We start from the raw sequence: 21,216 nt of genomic DNA, 5'->3' as shown, positions 1-21,216 counted from the left end.
ATACCTGGTAGAATTTTGCACAGAGCATAACTTAATCATAGCTAACACTTAGTTTAAGAGACATGAAAAAAGGTTTTATTCGTGGAAGAGACCTGGAGACACTGGAAGGTTTCAGATAGATTACATAATGGTGAGACAGACATTTAGGAACCAGGTTTTAAATTGTAAGACATTTCCAGGGGCAGATGTGGACTCTCACCACAATCTATTGGTTATGAACTGTAGATTAAAACTGAAGAAAGTGCAAAAAGATGGGAATTTAAGAAGATGGGACCTGGATAAACTGAAATAACCAGAGGATGTAGAGTGTTTCGGAAAAGCATTAGGGAACGATTGACAAGAACAGGTGAAAGGGATACAGTAGAAGAAGAATAGGTAGCTTTGAGAGATGAAATACTTAATGCAGCAGAGGACCAAGTAGGTAAAAAGACGGGGGCTAGTAGGAATCCATGGGTGACAGAAGAGATAACGAATTTAATTGATGAGAGGACAAAATATAAAAATGCAGTAAATGAAACAGGCAAAAAGGAATACAAACGTCTCAAAAATCAGATTGACAGGAAGTGCGATATTGTTAAGCATGGATGGCTAGAGGACAAATGTAAGGATGTAGAAGCATGTATTGTCTGAGGGTGGCCTAAAAAGCCGAAAGCCATTTCACAAAGAACTACAAGATAATTATTATTGTGGAATATCAGTAGCGCATATTTCAGTTTTTAATTTGTAAACTGATAGTTCTGTAGCGGTGTTGTGGGTTCGATGAGCTGGTGAGGTCTACAAAAGTAAGATGGCTGCAGCAAGACAGACAGTGGTGTTGAATACTCGTTATTCTTTCAACAAGCTTGGAGAAGCTACAGGTGTATGTTTTCGTCATGTTATACAACCTGGCGTCAGTCAACTGCATCCATGTGCCTCTGTCCACAGCATACATGTTACTGAGGCATAGTCAGGTGTAAATCTCGTAGACCTCAGCAGTAAGCATTGTCGTAAAGACGTCGGCATCTGCTACATTCAGTGCAGCGCAAGTGAGAGCCATCTTGTGTGGTAAACATTCGAAGCAGCAGTGTGTCCAGAATTGTTGTGGCTATCCACACTGTTATACTGCCAGTGAGGTAGCTGGGACCTGCCCAGCCAAGTTGGCTGAGAAATGCATAGCTGTCCAGGTGCTACAAGACTATTTTTGTCAAACTGTCTTGTAACGTACGCAAAACCCATAAAAAAGAGTCGAATCAAATAAGGATAAATTGATCTCCACCAGCTAATGAAATGTGAATCATTACAGCGACTGCCAATACTTAAATAATTAGATTACAGTTTCCTATGTTGAACTGCATGCACAGCTAATTGAGAAGCGACTGTGAAAGCAAGTTGGACTCCGTGAAGAACAAGGGATGAACAGTATCTTTACAAATTGCAGAAAGTCAGCTCCCACCCCCATTCGTATAACTGTTGCTCGACCCTATGTGAAGGGAAATACCAGGCAGATATAATGTCAGGCCACGCTGTGTTTTGAGCTGAGGTCACACTGGCGGAGATTGTCTGAAGTCAAACAAAGCGGGTCATATTTCCAGGATGTGCTGGACGACCTAGTCTGTTTTTCGTGACCTGTATGGCCACTGGTGCATTACGCATAATGGCAAAGACCCAGCAGAACTGCCGTTGTGGAGAGGAACTGTAGGCAATCAAAATTCGCCAAAGAACACTGTATGTTAAGATAACATCTCAGAAAGTGGAACGACAATAGAAAGTTTAGGGCTCGTTTGAAAATCAGGGGATACCGACACCTTGCTCAGGTTCCACGTAACTGACTAGTTAAGGAACTGTGAAAACAGTTACCATTGTTTCACATAACTAATTAAGAAGGGGGAGGTGGAAACGAAACTGTGCTTACAGAAGTTCGGATTTGCCAGCACATTATAACAGACAGAGAGTAAGAGAATGTGGAGAAATTTTGGAGTGCCAGGACAAACAAATTTTTAAACTGGTTAACCATATGAAGTACGAGTAAGGGAGGGAGACCAGAGTCTTGTAAGACAACTTTTTTTACTGCTCGGCACTTACAAAAACTATTATTCAGAAAATCAAAATTATTTTATGCCGAAAAACATAGAGCACAGATATTTCCTAGTCAGAAGTGCTCTGGCGGTAGTTACTTCCTACACTACTGGCCATTAAAATTGCTACACCAAGAAGAAATGCAGATGATAAACGGGTAATCATTGGAAAACATATTATACAAGTACTGACTTGTGATTACATTTTCACGCAATTTGGGTGCATAGATCCTGAGAAATCAGTACCCAGAACAACCACCTCTGGCTGTAATTACGGCCTTGATATGCTTGGGCATTGAGTCAAACAGAGCTTGGATGGCGTGTACAGGCACAGTTGCCCATGCAGCTTCAACACGATACCACAGTTCATCAAGATTAGTGACTAGCGTATTGTGACGAGCCAGTTGCTCGGCCACCGTTGACCAGACGTTTTCAATTGGTGAGAGATCTGGAGAATGTGCTGGCCAGGGCAGCAGTCGAACATTTTTTGTATCCAGAAAGGCCCGTACAGGACCTGCAACATGCGGTCGTGCATTATCCTACTGAAATGTAGGGTTTCGCAGGGATCGAATGAAGGGTGGAGCCACGGGTCGTAACACATCCGAAATGTAACGTCCACTGTTCAAAGTGCCGTCAATGTGAACAAGAGGTGACCGAGACGTGTAACCAATGGCATCCCATACCATCACGCCGGGTGATACGCCAGTATGGCGATGACGAGCACACGCTTCCAATGTGTGTTCACCGTGATGTCGCCAAACACGGATGCGACCATCACGATGCTGTAAACAGAACCTGGATTCATCCGAAAAAATGATGTTTTGCCATTCGTGCGCTCATCTGGCTAAGGCGAACTTTGTCACAGGCAGGAAAGAGTTGTGATACAGAGCCATTGACTGAAGCCACATTAGTCACCACTAGCAGATTAAGGGAATGGTGATACCTTGCTACATCAGCGAAGTGAACTGTAGGGAAATCCGCATCATTTCTAACAATGTTCAGTATGGTTGCAGTAAGAGATTCAGCATTCTTTCATCTCTGGCAATAGATGCACACGCATATCCTTCTGTAGTATTTTCCTGTTTTTACACACTAACCTTCATCAATCGTGGTACGATTTCTATAAATGTAAATATTTTGTCAAGATACACATTTATTTGAATCATGTCCCCGGTCACCTATCTAAATTGCCAAGGCATTTGTCTACACACCACAATGTTTGTTCCATTTGTAATAAACTGATTTCATTGAGTTCATTGCCTAATATCATAATCAGATGAATTTCTACATCATTGTTTTGATGGGTGATGATTTTGTTACATCAGACATACAGGGTCGATTAAAGATATTTGATTAAAGATTCCAAATAAGGAACTCCACCCATACATCACATGATGAGGTGTAACCCAACAAAATGGTGACTCTGCTCATGATCCATTTACTTGCAAACTGCTGACGCTGCAGTTAGATCCACGAAATTTTTTCCATTTAAAACTTACTTTTGAAGAAGGATTTGCATTTTTTAAACTCAATAATCATCAAATTAACTAAAATTACTTTTAATCTCAATAATCATCAACTTAACTAAAATTCATTTTAGTTACTAGCATGCAGCCATTTCATGTATTTTATTACAGAAACAGGGGAGGTTAGTATATGTCCATCATAGTTCAGCTAAAGATCGCCATTAAAATTATGGAAGGGATTTTATTTGTTTTTCTGTTTCTTATGTACTCTTGTGTGTTTTATCTTAGGAGAGAAGTGAGTAGTACTTATGTACATGGTATCTTAGCATGTTACTGCAGGTTATCAAGTTTAGAGATTCTGCTAGGGCATGCATAAATCCACACGAGAGAGAGCCAGGAGCTTAGTGAGAGTGAACGAGGTAGAGAGAGAATTTTTACTTAATTCAGAAACAGAACACAGTGGTCAGACATGAAAGTACAGCAAGGGAATATTCAAAATGTAGATTCCACTGGGCATTGAGGTGAATACTCATAAGGCGACACAGATGCAGGAAACAAACAAAGTCAGGCAAATGTTATTGAGCAGTTTGTCAGCAGTTAAATTTACGAGAGATGACTATAAAATTTTTTATGTGTAATGGAGACTTCAGCACAGAGTGATGCCCATCATGAGACAAATCTCAGTAACCAGCAGCATTCGACCTGCACTGTTTTGTGATTGAACGATTCGAGAAAAGTGAAGGAAATGGGGATGCACAGTTTGGAAAATTGGAAGAACAGTTCAAGAAGAGTGAGGAAAAATAGGAAGCAGTTTTAAAATCTAAATAAAAAGATGGATGAACAAGTTGCGGCTGTAAATAAAAAACTCAATAACCATGTAAAGAAATGCGAGGAACAGATTAAATTATTAGAAAAAATGATTGATGATTAGTTTACCAGTCGCAGTGAGGCCCCACACTGCTGAACAGGTATGGAGTGAGGGGGGAGGGGGGCAATACACTTATAAACACATGTTTTCATGTTTTATGAGATACGAGGAACAAGGTGATATGGAGGATGATGTATACTGATATGAGGAGGAGGTTAAAGAAAACTGGTATGAAGAGCAAGTACAGGCAGTTATAAAGACAGAGATATTTGACATGGAAGTACACTTGGTTCTAGACACAGATGCAACGACTAGTTTAATGTCAACTGAATTTTTCCAAGAGTTAAACAAAAAAGGTAAAATTCCCAAGTTACCAATGCAGAATTACAGAATACAGACAGCCGCTGGAAACAAATCAAAAGTAGTGAAGTTACAAGCACTTATTCCATTGAAAATAGAACACCTTACAGTCAAATATAATTTCCCATCATTGGTAAATTAATAGTAAATTGTTTGATTGGGATGGATACGTTTAGACCTTATAAGACGCAAATTGGCATAGGGAGTGGTAAATGCTACTTCAGTGTAAGCGAACAGGTATTTTCTGTCGATTTAATAAAAATGACAGACAAGAAGGTCAAGCAGGAGGAGGAGACTGATATGACAGTTCAGTTTGTGTTTCCCAATGTATTATTTGTAAAAACTCTCTATAATGAACAAGTGCCAGAATCAGATGTAAACTATGAAATGGTAGAGCAAAAGCTAAATGAGTCCAGCACCTCAAATGTCCAGGAGCAACAGGAACTTACAGATATGTTATTTAAGTATGCACATGTATTTGGAAAACAATCCTGAGTTATCAAGAGTTAGCAGTACAAAATGGATGTTCACCCACATGAAATTTCTTGTGTATCATCATATCCCATTCCTTGAACGAAAAAAGAGGCATTAGTTAATGCAAATATGCTTAGTCACACTGATATTGAGAAGGACCTCTGTCTGTGCACAGACGCCTCCTTGTAGGGTCTGGGGCATGCCTGTTCCATATAAGAGAGAAAGACAGCAAAATATTTCCAAAGGTAATAGTTTTTCCAGACACTCCTTGACTGAGGCACAAAGATCATACTCTTTATCAGAATTAGAAAGTTTGGTATAGACTGGGCATTCAAAAAATTTGATTACTTTTTATGGGGTAAGAGTATAAATGTACAGGGTGATTCAAAAAGAATACCACAACTTTAGGAATTTAAAACTCTGCAATGACAAAAGGCAGAGCTAAGCACTATCTGTCGGCGAATTAAGGGAGCTATAAAGTTTCATTTAGTTGTACATTTGTTCGCTTGAGGCGCTGTTGACTAGGCGTCAGCGTCAGTTGATGCTAAGATGGCGACCGCTCAACAGAAAGCTTTTTGTGTTATTGAGTACGGCAGAAGTGAATCGACGACAGTTGTTCAGCGTGCATTTCGAACGAAGTATGGTGTTAAACCTCCTGATAGGTGGTGTATTAAACGTTGGTATAAACAGTTTACAGAGGATGGGTGTTTGTGCAAAGGGAAAAGTTCGCAGCCCAGGAAAATCTACTCGCAGAGCTAGCAGAGATCTGCAAATTCCACAATCAACTGTATGGAGAGTCCTACGAAAAAGGTTAGTTATGAAACCTTATCGTCTGAAATTGGTTCAAGCACTGTCTGCAGCTGATAAGATTAAAAGAATCGATTTCTGTGATTTTATCCTTGCTGAAATGGAAACAGATGTATCTTTCGTTTCAAAGATTGTGTTTAGTGATGAAGCAACTGTCCACACTGACGGGAAAGTCAACCGTCACAATGTCTGTATATGAGGCACTGAGAATCCGCGGGAAACAACTCAGTATGAACGTGACTCGCCTAAGGTGAACGTTTTCTGTGCCATTTCAGCCAATAAAGTGTTGGGTCCCTTTTTCTTCGAAGGTGCTACTGTAACTGGACTACAGTATCTGGAGATGTTAGAGAATTGGCTGTTCCCTCAGCTCGAACAAGAAGCACAACAATTCATATTTCGGCAGGATGGAGCGCCACCACATTGGCACTTATCTGTCCGTAACTACCTGAACGTCAACTAACCGAGGCGATGGATCGGCCGCTAGGCAGCCCGTGACAGAGCACTTCATCACTGGGCTCCAAGAAGCCCTGATCTTACCCCCTGCGATGTTTTCTTATGGGGGTATGTTAAGGATATGGTGTTTCGGCCACCTCTCCCAGCCACCATTGATGATTTGAAACGAGAAATAACAGCAGCTATCCAAACTGTTACGCCTGATATGCTACAGAGAGTGTGGAACGAGTTGGAGTATCGGGTTGATATTGCTCGAGTGTCTGGAGGGGGCCATATTGAACATCTCTGAACTTGTTTTTGAGTGAAAAAAAAACTTTTTAAATACTCTTTGTAATGATGTATAACAGAAGGTTATATTATGTTTCTTTCATTAAATACACATTTTTAAAGTTGTGGTATTCTTTTTGAATCACCCTGTATATTGTGATCACCAATCCCTTTCACTCTTGTTGACCTGCAGATTACTGCACAGGAGACTTAAACGTGGTGTCTACATCTGCAAGAATTCAACTTCGAAATTATTTATCTCAAGGGCAATCAGAACATCATTGCCAATGCTCAATCAAGGTTACCTCAAGGTCTAGATGAATTAAGTGAATTTTTGGAACAGGATTCTGAAATAAGAAATCTGCTTATGCAAAGTAAAATACCACAATCTGTCTACAGTAAGTTCTGTAAACAAATGAAAACCATGCAACAACAGGACATAAACCGAGCGAGGTGGCGCAGTGGTTAGCACACCGGACTCGCATTCGGGAAGACGACGGTTCAATCCCGCGTCCGGCCATCCTGATTTAGGTTTTCCGTGATTTCCCTAAATCACCCCAGGCAAATTCCGGGATGGTTCCTTAGAAAGGGCACAGCCAACTTCCTTCCCCGTCCTTCCTTAATCCGATGAGACTGATGACCTTGCTGTTTGGTCTCTTCCCCCAAACAATCCAATCCAATCCAACAGGACGTAAGATGGAGCAAGATCAAACAAAAACTAACACAGGAATGCGATGAGCAGGTAAAAATGTGGTAGATGGAAATAAAGGTGTTTTATTCGATTGCAAACATCCTGACTCAGAACAATCGTGGTGCCAGCTGCGGTGCCTGAGCGGTTCTAGGCGCCTCAGTCCGGAACTGTGTGACTGCTATGGTTGCAGGTTCGAATCCTGCCTCGGGCATGGATGTGTGTGACATCCTTACGTTAGTTAGGTTTAAGTAGTTCTAAATTCTAGGGGACTGATGACCTCAGATGTTGAGTCCCATAGTGCTCAGAGCCATTTCAATCATTTTGAACAATGGTGCGTTTGTCTTCCTGAGAAGTACATTGAGGAATTCATAGTGGACACCCATGATGTGTGGGGACACTACGGGGTAAGTAAATGTCCCGAGAAGATAGGTAAACATTGCTACTTTCCAAACTTGAGATGACAAGTACTTCAGGTACTACGAAAATGTATAGCCTGTCAGAAGGCAAAACATTCCAACTCTTCCAAATATATCGAGCTTCACCCAATTTTAACAAAGAAACCTGTAGATTTAATGTCCCTGGATGTAGCTGGTCCCTGTGCGAGAGGCAAGGGTGGAGTAAGATACGCAGTAGCACTGTATGATGTTTTTACAAAAAATATTAAGATGTACATTGTACGTAGTGCAGCAGCAACCTCTATCAGGAAAAGGATCGCAGAAGATTGCTTGAGGAGGATAGGAAACCCACCAGTGAGTGATACTTACTGATAATGCCTCATATTTTATAAGACAGAAATTGAAGCAATTTATCACATCACAGATTATAAAACACATCTTAGTATCAAGATTCCACGACGAGGCATCGCCCATAGAAAGAATATTTAAGGAATTTAATCGGTTCATAAGAACATACACACTGCACACTCACACACATTGGGTAGAATATGCCAAACATTTCATGTAGATTATTAACAATCTTACAAATTCTTCCCAGGGCTGAATACAGGAATAAAATCTATGATCGGAAACCGAAGCGTTTTACACAGTTTACTGAAGGCCAGTGAGTTCTGTTACGAACACATCCTAAGTCAACAATAATATCAAAGTTAAAAAAGAAGTGGCAATTACTTTATACAGGACTGTATATAATTTTCAAAATCCCATATCCTGGAGCTGATGGACTGACTGACGAGAGGACTGGTCGAGACAAAGGTCTTTACTCCCACAAGGACTTAAGGCATTTGTGGAATAAATATTTTTGACACAAGTACTTTTACTGAAGATGAGTGTACATAGTTTACATAATAGTAATTTAATTTGTTTTCTTTTGAATACTAGCGTTAAGGACACATGTTTAGATATAAGAGATTTTACTTGTATTTTGATATATAAAGTAGCAGGTAAGTGAAACTGAGAGGGATATTAAACAATACAGCGCTTCGCTTGACGTGATGAGTGGCGAAGCAGATCAGAACTTCTGACCCACTGTGGTGTAATTGTAAAGGTGAGCTACGTCAGCAGCCGAGGTGAAAGCAACAACTCGCGTTCATGCGCATGTAAACATGGCCACAGGTTTAATTATTAGACAGCTGACATGATAAACAGCCACCAGCTAACACAATTAATGGCAACTCGCTCACACACTTATTTATATGAATTATACACATATAGGAAGAAAGAAGGAATAACTATAGCTATAAACTTAAGTGGACTACACACACACACACACACACACACACATATATATATATATATATATATATATATATATATATATATATATATATATATATATATATATATATATTATTTCTTACAAGATATATGTAAGTGATGTGAATGAAGACTGATGACCACACCTGTTAAGTCCCATAGTGCTCAGAGCCATTTGATATGAATGAACAGTTCATAGTATACACATAGCAGTCCAATAAGTGACATCATAATGATATAGAGTTGATGCTACCGAACAAGTAAGGGGCCGACCTACACGTGTCATGAGTACTTAAGTTCCATGTTGTCTGAAGTAAACTATGTCCATTTCATGTAGTAGGAACATAACAAGAAACTAATATGAACAAAGCTGGCTGAGAGTCTTCTTGTAACACGATATATGAGTTATACGTCCTGTCCTTAGTAACCCAATGGGCCTGTAGTCGAACAGATTCCTTCCTTCTTTCCTAGAGGCGATGCTAAGTGTACTTAGACAAGCAGTGCGTAGTCTACTTGAAGTAGATAACGATACTTTCCCACCTGTTCCATAAGTAAATAACAAGCTCCCATGAATATTGTGAACGGAGTAATGTATAATGTTTCTTATGTAAGGATTTGAGATACCCAAACATACAGATGTATATATGTGTATAAGGATGATCGATGTAACAGGTTATGCATGTTTACTCTATAATATGAATGTCAATGAGCCATTTATTTAGAAACTAAAGTTATATGACTGTTTATGGAGTAAGTGTGAGTGGAATGTCAGCAATAATATGTAATATAGGGATATATCAAAATTGTAAATATGTAAATAAGTTTATTTAAAGAGTAACAGCATAAAAAAGCAGACACTCTAAGCAAAATAAATGATTAATAGAGTTGGACAGCAATTCTGCAATGAACCTGTGTAAAAGTGATTTTTTTTCAAAAGTGAAGTGGTTGACGCTTAGTAGGCATGTACAAACCTACAAAACGTTTTACTAAACTACACTCAACTCTGAATAAATGGAGAATTATTTTATAAGGAACTTACCTTGTCGTTGGGTGCTGATCGATGGAAATCCTCTCTGCTGAATAAGCACGTTACAAGGGGTAAACAATGGGTCCTGGACAGTAAAGCTGGAGGTCTTGTGTCACAGCATCGAAATTACCACAAGCATGTACATCGTTTCCAAGAAATGAACAAATTTTTGTGGAGGAATCCACAGCAGTACTGTAATACCTTTCCATTTTTTCTCGCAGTATAAATTTATATGAATGTTTTCTTTTCCTCATTAGTAATAAGAAACTGGTACGCTGACGCAGATGATGGCAAAGAGAGGCTTTTAAAGTTATCTTGGTAACAAAAGAGCAACATCAGGAGAATACTCCATTTTTTTAACAACTTTCCTTTCAATTTCGCTTATGTTTTAGATCTCACACAAGAAGGACATGTAATTTTTATTCCTGCATCAACTGTGAGTGTAGTAAATGCTATCTGTGATAAGAAAGAACGCAAAAAATATATATATTAAGATTTATCATGGATGCAAGAATATTTTTTATTTCTAAGCATCACTTTTACCTTCAATTATAAGAAGAAGCTGTAATTTCTTCCATCCTGCAAGACATCTTTATATATATATATATATATATTGTAGCCTCCCCACAAGAAAAATGAAAGCTAATACTTAATGAAAATGGAGCCAGAGCTAACTGTAACCTCCCCACAGAAATTTTAAAAACAATATTTATTAGAAAATGGAGCCAGAGCTAACTGTAACCTCCCCACAGAAATTTTAAAAACAATATTTATTAGAAATGGTGCCACAGCTAAGTATAAACTCCCCACAAGAATATTAATGGCAAAGACAATTAAATGAAAGCTCGCTATCTGACTCAAGTACAAGTTCCCATTAAATAATGAACGCTAATCCCATGATAATGAAACTGTAATGATAACCTAAACTCAATTCAACCGAAAAGTCGGTGTTTGCCCTGTGCGAAACGAGAATAAATTTCTTACCTTAGTGAAACTGCATGTCAAAATTCTGCTCTTATTGTTCTCTGGCGCTTGCATGAAAAGCATTGCAAGTACCTTTTAAAAATCTTTGTTAAAAGGAAATGGAAGGAAATTTGAATGATTGTCTCTAAAATTGCTTTTAAATCAAAATTATTATTGGGGGCGATTTTTGAAAGTTAAATTACAATGAGTGTTCGTTACATTATCTGATGAGCGCAAAGCTGCATGATTATTTATTTAAATAAATTATACCTCATCCTGAATCTCGACCATTGCTGTGCCGACGCCCGCCGACTGCTCTGGGCTACCACTACTCTCATACTCCTAGCACTACTGAGGACTGACTACTGCAGACTGACTGACTGCTCGCTACTGCGAGTCGAGCGCAACTGCTCTGGTCAGAGATTCTACAATGTCTCAGCATCGCTGCCGCACAACATACGTGTTTCATAACCCTCCACTGGGGGGGCAAAAATTTGGCAGCGATGGTGAGTCATTTGGACTTGCCATCGTAACAAATTTTTCTTTTAATTAATTAACATTTACAAAATATTTAGATGTATCACATGAATTAAATGTTGTGCGCATGCACCGATTACAAAACATTACAGACAAGACAAAATATAAGTACAAAACAAATCAGGAAAAATGTATATACAAATTATTTGACAGATAACAAAGTGTACACACACTGAAAAATTCTTTAGCAGTTTCATAACAGGCAAAAAAGAAAAAAAAAAAAAAATCATGTTGACAAGTGTCATGAGTGCACATGCACTGCAGTGGAGAACATATCAGTAAAAGACGAAATGTATATACAAGAGTAACAAATGACATAAATCATAAAAGGTATACAGAATGAACACAAATCATATCGAAAATTGAGAAGAGTGCACAGGCACTGTAGTTCAGTTGAAAACATATTCACATAAGTGCACATGCACTGAAAAGCTTTTGAACATTTTTATAACAAATAAACGCAAGAGTAGAAAAAATCATCAAATCACAAAAAGTATATACAATATAGATGACAAGAGTGCACACATACTGCACTTCAAAACAAATCGAAAATGTCTTTAGTATTTTGACAACAAATGGCAAAAATCATGTCGACAAGTGACACAAGTGTACTCGCACTAGAGTTCAACAATTCGAGAAAGAAAAAAAAAAATGTATAGGCCATGAACACAAATGGTGTTAGTAAAAAAAAATGATTTTCACTATTAGGATAGGAAAGGAAGGATTGCATCATGGTTGTAGCACTTTAGTTTGCACATAGCTGCACTGAAAGTCCATATCTTTCCACAGAATCACAACTAAGTGATACAATCTGCAGTTCCGTTCCCAGAAGTATTTATCAGCGTATCAAGACAGTGAAACGTCGTAGTAGTATTCCATACTATCATTTGCCAGTATACCAGGTACACCAAACAGTGGGACCAGAATAACGTCTTCATCGCTTACGGTGGTGGACAGCATGTCGTGTCAACACCACGCTCTTAAGAGACGGCACACAGTGCTCCATAACAAAGTCTTGATTAGTGATTACATAAGTAGTTTCTTCGCCTACAGTGGTGGACAGCATGTCGTGTCAACACCACGCTTTTAAGAGGCGGCACACCAACGTAGAATTAGTGCAAAAACCAAATATAGTGCTCCATGATAATGAGGATGGACAAGACAAATGGATGTTACAATAATTTCAGGTAGTTAGGTCAGAAGGTGAAGGACATTAACTAACACACAAGTCTTGATTAGTGATTACATAAGTAGTTTGCGGTATCCATACTCTAGTCATTGAACATTTCTGTACCATGAATGTAGTATTACAGAAAAATGTTCATTAATTAATTTAAAGACAAGAGTGGTAATCAATCGTCATCAAGTATTGAGTATTACAAAACATTTTTCCTCATTCAAATGACATATTTACAAGTAACTATTAAGACTCAGTGGCCTAGCAACTTTCGATTAGTACAAAATATTTATCATCATTCAGTATTCTTCATATCATTAAGAAATCATTATTAGCAAAATCAGTTAATTACAGTCATAGCATTAATAAGCATGGGCATTATAAGTTACATTAATTATGGGCACTCAGTGGCCAGCAAGTATTGAATAGTATAAAACAGTATTCATCATTCAGTATTCTTCATATCATTAAGAAATCATTATTAGAAAAATCAGTTAATTACAGTCATAGCATTAATAAGCATGGGCATAATAAGTAATTACATTAATTATGGGCACTCAGTGGCCAGCAAGTATTGAATAGTATAAAACATTATTCATCATTCAGTATTCTTCATATCATTAAGAAATCATTATTAGAAAAATCAGTTAATTACAGTCATAGCCTTAATAAGCATGGGCATTATAAGTTACATTAATTATGGGCACTCAGTGGCCAGCAAGTATTGAATAGTATAAAACATTATTCATCATTCAGTATTCTTCATATCATTAAGAAATCATTATTAAAAATCAGTTAATTACAGTCATAGCCTTAATAATCATGGGCATAATAAGTAATTACATTAATTATGGGCACTCAGTGGCCAGCAAGTATTGAATAGTACAAAACATTAGTAGCATTAATAAGCATGGGCATAATAAGTACTCTCATTACAATAGATAGTGGCAATTATGTTTTGGTATCATTAAGAAGTCATTATTCAAGTGACATACTATTCAGAGCTGATCAGTGTTATTCAGAATTATCATAAACTAGTGACATTATCTGGGACTGTTAATACATTTTGTTTTTTCTGCTAGCAATGCATTGCTTTGGGTAATTATAAGGGAAAGCAAGAAGAAATAAGAGAAAAAATTGCTTCTAGGTTGTTCCTATAAATGAAAAGATTGTGTAACGTCATTCGTCATGAGTCAGCTGTAGCAAGGGTATCACATTTATAAATGATAGACACAAGTGGGTAAAAAAAAATGCAAGTACTAGAACAGGTATAATAGGTAACAAGTTTAGTAAGTATCATAAAAAGCTTCTCCTGAAAGAAAAATACAAAATGGATTATTGAGCTGAAAGAAGAAACGCAGACTATGCTGAAAAGTAGTGAACTTCGAATTAACAGGTAGTGAAATGTGTATAAAAAATGTGTTCCATAGCTGTCCTTTCCAAAACCTTCAGTCATCCTACTACGCAATATAACACCTGCTGTCAAAGTAAACTGCAACAAATACTTAAATAACTACATAGCATAAATACATAACTTCAACATTATCCTCATCTGTAAAGAAAAACTTCATTATTCATATCATCATAACTCCATCATTATCATCACCTGTAAACAAAAACTTCATTATTCATAGTACCATATTCTTCATCATTGTTCATTATCAGCATTCATTATCATCTGCAAAAATCATTTCATTATTCATCACACAACTATTCCTAATCCCTAGCATATTTCATCACTTAAAACTAAAATGTGTAGTTCTGTCTGACAGCTTGCATCAATCGCTTTGTATTCTGAAAGAAAAAATTAGTTAAGACTGCTATTCTGCGATGTGTATAATATATTCTGGTTAATGCTTGTTAATTCTGATCCATTTACTCGTCCTCATTAGCTTATTGCATCTTCTTTCGTTTATTCCATAGGTGAAATTCCCACTTCTGTTTAATTCATTTCCTGTACGCATCATTTATTTCTGAAATTGATGAACAAAGATTAATGTCTTGCATTTAAATCATATACCCATTAAATAGGGACTGGTTAATGGTGACTCAATTAAGCATACAACATAACATGACAGAAAACGTAATATCTCAAAACACAGACAGTGTTTAAAGGCAAAAAGTGTACAGAGAATATCGTAATGCAGCAGCAAAAAAAGGAAAATGTAAAACAGTCACGATGTTGAGATATTACAAGGCAAAATGTCAAAGTCAAATGGTGTGTGTTATACCTTAACTAGTTCACAGTGCATACAAACAAAACATGAAAACAATCGTACATACATAAGAAAGACAAAATGTGACATTCGTTGTGTTCAGCTTATATGTAGTGTAGTTAATAGATGCGATAATTAAAGACTTCAATGGAGAGAGAATTTGATAAAATTAATGCGTCATTATAGAGAATTGCATAATTATTCATAAAATGCGTAAGTTCATCTGAAAAAAATGCACGGTCTAGTGTGTAACGACAAGAAGAGCGACCTGCTAACCTTACCTTGCCGGGCACTTGCCAAGAAAAAATACGATAATCATCAGTAATTAGTCATGTGAATATAATTGCATAAGTGGTCATAAAATGTGTAAACGGCCTCATAGCATGTTACATCGTAAAGTGGTTTCATTCGATAAAGGGTTTAATGTTTGACACATGATGGTTGCCTTTCGATTTTCTGGTTCTCAGAGTTTCGACGTGTACAACATTGGGGTGAGGAATGCTGCGAATCCGATATGGACCTGCGTATAGAAGTTCAAATTTACTGCACTTACCTTTTAATTTGCTGGATAAATAGTGTGTACGTACTAATATCTTCTGTCCAACGTGAAAGTCTCGGTGTCTACAAACCTGTTTTTGCTGTCTTCTCCGGCGCTCTGCGGCACGTTTGATGTTGTTCAGCGCAATGTCAATTATTTCGTGGTGTCGTAATCGACGAGATGTAGGAAATGTTACTAATTCTTTGATTTTGTTTGGTGGTTCAACGTTTTTCAGTATAACAGACGGAGGTAGCATAGTGGATTCATTTGGAATGGAATTAATTACATCTTGAAATGAGTGTATGTGTGTGTCCCAATTAACATGTCTTTTGTGGCAGTATATTCTACACAGTTTACCAATTTCTTTCATTAGTCGTTCACAAGGGTTCGAAGAGGCGTGGTACTTGGATATATAAATCGGAGAAATGTTTCTAGCTCGTAACATGCGTGTCCATATAGCAGAACGAAATTGTGATCCATTGTCAGAAATTACTTTCATCACATGCCCTACATGAAATAAGAAATGCTTTACAAATGCTTTCGAAACAGTTTTAGCAGTAGCTTTGCGTAACGGAGTGAAGGTAATAAATTTTGAAGTGAGTTCAACAGCGACAAAGATGTAGCAAAAACCTCTATTAGTTCTCGGAATTGGACCAAAAATGTCTACTGCGGCCATATGTCTTAATTTAACAGGTACAATGGGATATAATGGAGGAATGTGTGAAGTGGTGTCAGACTTAGCTTTCTGGCAAATTTTACATGACGCTAAAACTCGTCGTATACGTTTTTCCATGTTGGCAAAATAACAGTTCTGTCTCAGTATCAGAAAACATTTTCTTGCTCCATAATGTGCGTAGCTTAAATGAGTGTACCAGATTAATTTGTTAACCAGTTCGTCAGGAATGCATAATAACCAATTGTTACTGTCTGGATGAGAGCGGCGAAACAGAATGTCATTGCGTACAGTGTAGTGGTTTCTAATCGTAACATTATTCTTATCTTGCCAAAGGTGTTTAATTTCTTTCCACACATTGTCTTTGCTTTGCTCTCGTGCTATGTCCTGTAATGACGATGAAATAAAATTTTCAAATGCAACTTGTTGAATGTACATGACGCTGAAATTTGCTTTGCAGAAGTTGGTTGCTACGTCTTGCTGATTGTTGCTGAGAGAACGAGAAAGTGCGTCTGCTACAACATTTTGTGTGCCGGGAATGTGAACTATTGTAAAATTAAATTCCTGTAAATAAAGTTTCCATCTGCTTAATCTGTCGTGAGTAAATTTAGCTGAAAGTAAAAATTGTATAGCTCTGTGATCTGTGTAAACGGTGGTATGTCTGCCATAAAGAAAGTGCCGAAATCTCGTAAAAGCCCATACAACACATAATGTTTCTAGTTCAGTAACGGAATAATTTCGTTCAGCAGGTGACAAAATGCGGCTTGCAAATGCGATGTTTTTAATTACTATTGAGCCATGTTCTTCAATTTCCTGAAAAATGTGTACGCCTAAAGCTGTGTTGGAACTGTCGGTGGCAATGGAAAAATTTCTAGTAAGGTCTGGGTGCGATAAAAGTGGAGCATTCAACAAAGCATGTTTCAGGTTCACGAATTCAGAGTGTGCTTGCTTATCCCATGACCAAATAGTGTTTTTACCTGTTAATTGGCATAATCTAGGCGTGTCTAAAGCAGAGTGATGAATAAATTTACGAAAAAAGTTAATTAAGCCCAAAAAACTGCGTAATTGTTTCTTTGTTGTAGGAACAGTAATGTCACGTAGAGCTTGAAGTTTTTCTGGATCAGGCGCAATGCCTTCTGCTGAAATTACGTGTCCAAGAAATTTTATAGAAGTTTTACCAAAATGCGATTTACTGAGGTTAACTGTAAGCCCTTGTGCATGGAAAGTTTGCAATAGTCGTTCTAAAATCAGATTATGTTCAGACCAGTTAGCTTCTGCAATAAGAATGTCGTCTACGTACGTCGTAATTCTGTCTTTAAGTTCTGTCGGAAGTATTGTGTTCAAACCGCGAATAAAAGCAGCAGAAGAAATAGTTAGGCCGAACGGTAATTTACAAAATTGATAACAGTCACCAAAACAGAGAAAAGCTGTATACTTTCTGCAATTCGGATGAAGTTGTATTTGCCAAAATCCCGATTTCAAATCTAATGTGGAATAAATAGCTGTACCGTGAAATTTCTGTAGTAGTTCTTCTAATGTCTGTGGTCGATCTGTTTCATTAATAATAATGTCATTAATGTGACGTGAATCAAGTACGAGGCGAAGTGAGCCATCTTTTTTCTTAACAATATGCAGCGGGTTTATGTACGGGCTAACTGCTGGTTCAATAATTCCTTGATCGAGCATATCCTGCAATTCTTTTTTAACTTGTTCTCTGTGGATATATGGAATGGGATAATGCTTTGCTTTAAATGTGTCGTGCTGTTTGACTTGAAATTCGTACATAAAGCCGGACATAGTACCAGGAATGTTGTCGAAAACTGGAGCTTGTTGTAAAAGAATTTTATGTAATTGCGTTCGTTCGTCGTCTGTATTTGCACTGCTTTGTTTAACTTTATCAGAAATCATCTGCATAACGTCGTAGTCAGCTTCGTCTGGAGTATTATAGTTGTGTACGTACGTGTCTGTGAACAATGCGGAATTACAGCCTATGTTACGTGTTGCGGAAATGACCTCTGTGCGGTTAATTGTTTGTTCTTCCGCAGATAAAGAATGCTGAAACTCTAACGCTAATTGTACATTTTCGTCCTTCAACATTAAATAAGAATTTTGAAAATCGACTACTGCGTCGTGTTGTACCAGAAAGTTCATGCCTAAAATAACATCTGTTGTCAACAAGGGAACAATCCAAAAATTTGAATGAAAAGTATGACCTCCAATACAAAATGATAAATGCGTCTGTAATTTAACGTCTACACCTTTACTTGATACTGCTCCTTTCACTTTGGTTTTGCCTAAAGGTAATGTGGGACAGGTATTCTCTTTGTTGCACTCGTTAAAAGTTTCCTCATTTATAACTGACATAGGTGATCCGGAATCAATTACTGCTGAAAATTTCGATGAACCAATTTTAATTTCGATGACAGGATGTGAAATGGTTTTCTGAACAACTGGTTTTTCCTGCAAAAGAGTGTCTCTGATGTCGTCAAACGTAATTACATTCTCGTAAACAGCATTTTGCGTGTCAAAACTAGTGCTTGTGTTATTGGAAGATGCGTCCTGTACGGTATCTAGTCAGATTCTATCTGACGTGTTACTATTATCAGGAGAATTCAGTGGCATTTCTACTATTTGAACAGTTCTATTACTTCTTCCAGACGTGTTACGCTCCGGATGATACCTACTGTCAGGTTCATTCATGAGAATAGGTTCTTGTGGATGGTTTTGCTGTTGGCAAGATCGACTATTATATGTACGTTGATAATTGTGCTCGTCATTTTTACGTCTGTCGTGATACTCATTCCTATACGGAGCATTGCGATAGGAATTGAAATACTGTCTTCTCTGAACGTAGTTATTTCCTTGCTGCCGTGCGTTACTATTTGTTGTATCAGGGACTACACGTGCACGCGGTGAAACATTAAAGCCTGGTTGACCTTGTGTATTCCATTGTTGGTTAGGTATGCTAACCGGCTGATTTTCATGTTGTTGTGGTGGAAAACGTCTATTGTTACCAAAATGTGGATCCTGTTGCTGAAAATTTTGATGATATTGATAATCAGAATTTTGTCTGTTATTAAAGTTTTGGTGGTTGTCATTCCTAAAACGTCTGTTACCTCTCCTATTAAAATTACGTGACTGATCATAATTGCTGTAAGTTTGTTGACCTTGGTTATTATACGAAAAGTTTTTATTTACAAAAGAATAATCAGATTGTTGTACTTCCAAGAGCTGTAACAGATCCCTGAATGCTGAAATGTTTTCTTTTTGCTGACCTGTTAAGAGTGACACTCTTAATGACCGTGGTAATTTAGAGATACATAATTGAATGAGTGCGGATTCACTATAGGGTTCACTTAAATACTGGTTTTGTTGCACCATGTGCTCAAAGAATTGCGTCACACTCGGAAAATTTGAGTTCTCATAGTTCGGTAGACTAATTAACTGATCTTTAATTCCGCGCTGTGTCGTCTTCGACCAATACGCTGATAGAAAAGCATTCTGAAATTCTTCTACTGAATAACATTGTCTCGCGATCGGTCTCATACGAGTTGCCGGTTCGCCTTCCAGAAAGCTGCAAATAAATTCCAGTTTGTGCGTTACAGGCCAAGTCGGTGGAAAAGCAAAGCTAAATTGTTGGATCCAATCTAGCGGGTGAATCTGTGTTCTGTCGTTTTTAAACACTTTAAATTTTCTTACTGACAGAAAATGTTTGTAATCGAAATTATCGTCTCTGTGTGATGGAACGGGATCAGGATTGCAAGAAAATCTGTTGAACTGTGGTTGTTCGGAATCTAAGTCCCGTACTCTCTGTAGATTACTCAAATTACACGCGCTGCGTGAGTCTGGCAAATGTTCGAAAAATGGCGTCTGCTGTGATGCGTTATTAACCGAAATATTTTTCATCTCTGTTACTTCCTGTTGTAAACAAGACAATTTTCTACGTAAAGTGTTGTTAGATGAATCGATCTCATTAATCGTCTGCTGTAAATTTTGAAATTCAGGTGTTTGATTAAATGAAACCGGTGTAGTATCGTCTGATTTATTGTCGTTAGCACTTTCGATAGCGTCAATACGACTGGCCAATTCTTCACATTTTTCAGTCAGTGTTTTAACCTGATCTTCGGTTTTAGTGTCAGTGGCCTTAATCTGTTTTTGCAATTTACGTGTAGCTTCGTTCAGTTTTGTAACATCGGAATCCTGTGTTAATTCTAATTGCTCGAGTCTGTCGGTCACTGTTTGAATATCTGCTGTGTGTGTAACTGTTTTTGATTTAAGGTCAGAAATTTCATCACTTAATTCTGTGTTCGACTGTTCGAGAGTATTAATTTTGTCGGACACTGTGGCAATATTGTTGTCTACATATGTTTTCGCCTTCGCAAACATTTTACGTTTGTCTTCTTGTCTCTGAACAGTGATTGTTTCCATTACCTGGCGTTTTACTTTATTCTGATCATCAATAAATTTGCGGAAACGCGTATCACTGTTTTGTATGTGAACACTAAGACGTTCGTTAATCTGAGTGTTTTGTTGGTCGAATTTCGCGTCAATCTTTTCATCCATTGTGCGCGAAAGTTCTGCTGTCATTGCTTTAAATTCATCGCGTAATTGTGTAGCTTTTTCAGAACATTGTTTAGCGACTCCGCTAATTTCCGCTCTAAGTGTTTCGGTTGTAACTGTTTGCATTTCCCTTAATTCTTGCGCAACAGATCTAATTTCTTCGCTACTTTTTCGTGAACAAGCCTCGATTTCCTCGCGTAACTGTTCCTTAGTGTCGTGACACTGCGCGGCAACGGCTCTAATTTGTTCACTAAGCTGTCTGGAATTGTTGTCTAATTTCTCATTTAACTGTCTGGAATTGTTGTCTAATTTCTCATTTAAGTGTTGTTTGAGATTTTCGTTCTGTTGTTTGGACTCTTCACTTTGTTGTTTG

Source organism: Schistocerca nitens, chromosome 4, assembly GCF_023898315.1.
Source record: "Schistocerca nitens isolate TAMUIC-IGC-003100 chromosome 4, iqSchNite1.1, whole genome shotgun sequence".
Taxonomy (NCBI): domain Eukaryota; kingdom Metazoa; phylum Arthropoda; class Insecta; order Orthoptera; family Acrididae; genus Schistocerca; species Schistocerca nitens.
The sequence above is the reverse complement of the archived record's forward strand: the minus strand, read 5'-3'. Positions refer to the sequence as shown.